Source organism: Leuresthes tenuis, unplaced genomic scaffold (genome assembly GCF_036924035.1).
Source record: "Leuresthes tenuis unplaced genomic scaffold, fLeuTen1.0.hap1 SCAF_13, whole genome shotgun sequence".
Classification (NCBI taxonomy): domain Eukaryota; kingdom Metazoa; phylum Chordata; class Actinopteri; order Atheriniformes; family Atherinopsidae; genus Leuresthes; species Leuresthes tenuis.
In genome coordinates this window covers 21,125,418-21,129,996 of record NW_027325367.1, presented here as the reverse complement: position 1 = coordinate 21,129,996, position 4,579 = coordinate 21,125,418, and positions in this window count along the sequence as shown.

Below are 4,579 nucleotides of genomic sequence, written 5' to 3'. Positions count from 1 at the left end.
CGAGGAAGATGTTTCGTTTACATGAACAAACTGGAACCTATTGGATAAAAATGACTTAAACCAGCCTATTGCAGTTTCTTAACATGTTCAAACCTCTGTAGTAGAATGTTGCAATCGGTCATATCAACTGCAGCTCTGAGACAAGCACAAACAGAAGTTCGCTATCAGAGACCAACAGGAGATCATTGATAACTTTAACCATTGATAACTTGTGTTTCTGTACTATGATGGGCTCTCAATCCTGACTGAAAAACTCTTCAGATATTGTTTCTGAATAAATGATCATGACGTCGAACTGCAATGATTTTTTCAAGAACTTTAGCCATATGTTGTTGAAGATTCTCTTCAATGTACACACCGCAGTCCAAAAAAGGCAGCTTGTGGTCCTTTGCATCCTCCCTCATGAACTTGATGTTGCTGTTCACTAAGTTGATTGTTTCTGAATAAATGATCATGACGTTGAGCTGCAATGATTTTTTCAAGAACTTTAGCCATATGTTGATGAAGATTCTATTCAATGTACACAGCGCAGTCCAAAAAAAGGCAACTTCTGGTCCTTTGCATCCTCCCTCATGAACTTGATGTTGCTGTCCACTAAGTTGATGTGCTGCGAAAGCCTCAACCTTTCTGAGTTTTGATCTTGTTCACCCAGGTGTCGTCCACATATCTGAACCAGTGGCATGGTGTTGTTCCTTTGTATGAGCTCAGTGCTTTGCTTTGTACCTTGTACATTGAAGAATGATGGAAGTTTTAACACAGGACACCCACACATACAGACCAGTACCTGCTTTTCGACTCACTTAATCCATTAAAACACAAACTGGCTTATTTTATAGGCTAAATCACAAGAGTCAGATTTGGGCTGACAGTTTGATGTCAGTCACTGTCACAAAAAACTAAGCTTACTTGTGTCGGCTACCACTTGGTAACACCATTTGTTGAAGTACTAGAATGCACCTAAGATGTTAGGTGCACACACCGATAATACAGCTTTTTTATTAGGTCATGTAAGCTCTGTTTCTGTGGTGGCTAGTTTTTATATGTTAATCAACTTTTATTATCCACACAGTACCATAAGCCATCTAACGATCAACATGACTCTTGTCAGAAACTGGCAGGACACAGGACACATTTGCAGGATAGGTTTCAAAGTAAGATAGTTTATTATAAATAAACGTCTTAACAGGTCTCCAATGGATGGATTCAGGTTCCTTGGCAACAGGTCCGGGATCATACAGCCGGGACAGAGCGTCTGGTTTAATGTTCCGGGAGCCCGGTCTGTAGGAAAGAGTGAAAGAGAAACAGTTAAAGAATAGAGTCCACCTGGCCTGTCGAGAATTCAGTCTCTTAGCCTGCCTGATGTATTCTACATTCTTGTGGTCTGTCCACACTAGGAATGGGTGCATGGCCCCTTCCAGCCAATGTCTCCATTCCTCCAAGGCGACTTTTACAGCCAACAGTTCCCTGTTACCGACGTCATAATTGCTCTCTGCAGGGATGCATCTTGCCATCCGCCGACCGCTGAGACGGCACCGCCCCAACACCGGTATTAGATGCATCAACCTCCACTACGAACTGTCGCTGAGGATCTGGAAGGGTCAGGATGGGTCGCCGCCTCTGGAGACCAGACATATCGCACCCAGGAAGCAGAGCATGCAGGGGTGCAGCAATGGAACTGAAACCCCTTATGAAGCGTCGGTAAAAGTTAGCGAAGCCCAAGAACTGCTGCAGTTCCCTACGGCTTTCTGGTGTTGGCCACTATGCCACTGCGCTAACTTTAGCTGGATCCATTTCGACCCTCCTTGGTGATACGATGAATCCTAAGAATGAAACAGTTTGTGCGTGAAATTCACTCTTCTCAGCTTTCACATAAAGCTGATTGTCCAGAAGTCATTGTAAGACTTGGGTTACGTGGTTTCTGTGGGAAGAGAGGTCAGGTGAATAAATCAAGATATCATCTAGATACATACACAAATTTATCTAGAAACTCTCGGAGAATGTAATTTATCATGGATTGAAATACTGCGGGTGCGTTAGTGAGTCTAAAGGGCATCACACAGTATTCATAATGTCCTGTGGGTGTGTTGAAGCTGGTCTTCCACTCGTCTCCCTCTCGGATCCATACCAGGTGATAAGCGTTGCGTAAATCCAGCTTGGTAAAGACTTTGGCTTGTTGCAGTTGGTCAAAAACTGATGACATGAGAGGAAGCAGGTACCGGTTCTTAATGGTGATGTCGTTCAGGGGGCTGTAATCTATACATGGTCTTAATGACCCATCCTTCTTGCTGACGAAGAAGAACCCTGCTTCGGCCGGTGATGAGGAAGGTCTGATTTGGCCATTTTTCAGCGAGGCCTCGATGTAGTCAGTCATCACCTGGCGCTCGGGTCCAGACATGGATATAGTCATATATATACATATATATAGTCACCCCCTAGGGATTGGAGCGCCAGGCAGCAGATCGATGGTGCAATCATAAGAGCGATGTGGAGGGAGAGAGGTTGCTTTAATTTTATTAAATACTTTTTTCAAGTGATGATAACAGCTTGTTTTACCTGGATTGGGGTTAGTGTGCGGGTGGTAGGTACGACGGGTGTGGTGACCTGAGGAACCCGTCTGAGTCTTGTGGGACAAGTGGCGACAATATATCCTAGTTCTCCACACTACAAGCATCGACCCTCTCTCCACAGTACAAGCATCGACCCTCTCTCATGCGTCTTTGACGCTCCTCCAGATGTGAATTGGGCCAAACCTATCTGCATGGGCTCCTCGATCTGTGGTTCCGGAGCTGGTCAATCTTGTTCTGGAGCTAGTCGTGTCGGGGATTTCCACGATGTGGTGACATGTAGTAGGAAGCTGTGCGCTCCTGCACGTTCTTGTTGCAGAGACTTGAGTTCCTCCAAACGATTGTCCGTGCGCATCGCCCAAGTGATCAGCGAATCGAGATCTGAAGGAAAATCTATGGGAAGAAGTCTTTCCAGAATAGAATCAGTCAAACCTTCATATAAAGATTTAGTATTCCAGTCACTCTCTGCTGCCAAGGTGCGAATGTAGAAGTGAATGGCGTAGTTGCTGACGGTGTCCTTCCCCTGGCGTAGTCCGCAGAGCTGCCTGGCCTTGTCTCGATCGGTGCCGATGGGATCGAAGGTCCGACGGATAGCCTGCTGAAATCCTTGGAGTGTCTGGCAGATTCTAGAGTTAAGCCCCCACTCGGCTATAGCCCACATTTGTGCTCGTAAATGGTAAATGGATGGACTTGTACTTGTATAGCGCTTTTCTAGTCTAACTGACCACTCAAAGCGCTTCACTACATGAAGTCGCCCACCCAGGTTTGAGATGATGAGCCCCACTTTTGCTCAGTCTGTGAGGAAATCCTGAAGAGAGAACTCACTCTGTCAAAAATGTCTTACAGCATCTGGGTTCGCCTGAATAACGTACTGGACTAGCCAGACGAAGTCCTGGGCCGGCGTGGATAACAGTGGGAGCGGGAGTGACCACAGGAGCTGCAGCCTCCATCAGCCCCATGTTGGAGTTATTGGACAGCTGCAGGATCTGGTTGGCGAGATCTCCGAGCTGAGCGGTCACAGCAGGCAGGTTCTGTGACAGGTTCTGTACTCCTCAACTGAGGGAGGACATCTGAATCTCCTGTAGCGACAGGCGAGTGGCCTGTGAACCGAGAGCTGAAGCAAGGACTACCTGATCCTGCTGCGTCCATACTGGCCAGTGTGTACTGTCAGAAACTGGCAGGACACAGGACACACTTGCAGGATATGAAACACTGTGACACTGAACTCTATAATTAAAGTAGAGACAGATGTCTGTATAAAACTTTATCAAAAATAACATCAACTCCACTCAGGGAGGAAAATGAAAAATCTTATAAAATTTAATACTTAAATGTATGCTGTCTTATAAAGAGGCTACAAAGAAAACTCTCCGTCAAAAGGAGGAACTACGTGAACACACGTCACCCCTCTGTTCATTGAACTCCACTGGCTACCCTTAGCCGCCCGCATCAAATTCAAGTCACTGATGTTAGCCTACAAATTGCTTAATGGAACGGCTCCCATCTCCTTGAATGCTCTTGCAAAGGCTTATGTCAGAACTCGGTCCCTCCGTTCGTCCCAGGATTGTCATCTTGCAGTGCTTACACCACGCCTAAGACAATCCAAACTCTTTTCCTGTGTTGTCCCACGATGGTGGAATGACTTACCGAGCACTACCAGAACAGGGGCGTCCCTGTCTATCTTCAAGAAACTCTTGAAAACCCAGCTCTTCAGAGAGGATCTCCTACCCTAGCACTTACCTTGTACATACGTGCCCCCTCTATCTTTGCACTTTATCTTTCTGCACTTCCTTCTATGCCTGCATCCTATCTCTACTCTGTCACCTCTGACAGAGTCGGACTAGTGGGTTCCTTCTATGTAGTTTATTGTTAGCTTTTATATAGCTTGTTATATCTTCATTTGTAAGTTGCTTTGGATAAAAGCATCTGCTAAATACATAAACATAAACATAAACTAGAATTGTAAACTTTAATTCTCTAATCAAAATAACTCTCCCTAAATGGAGGTACTACAA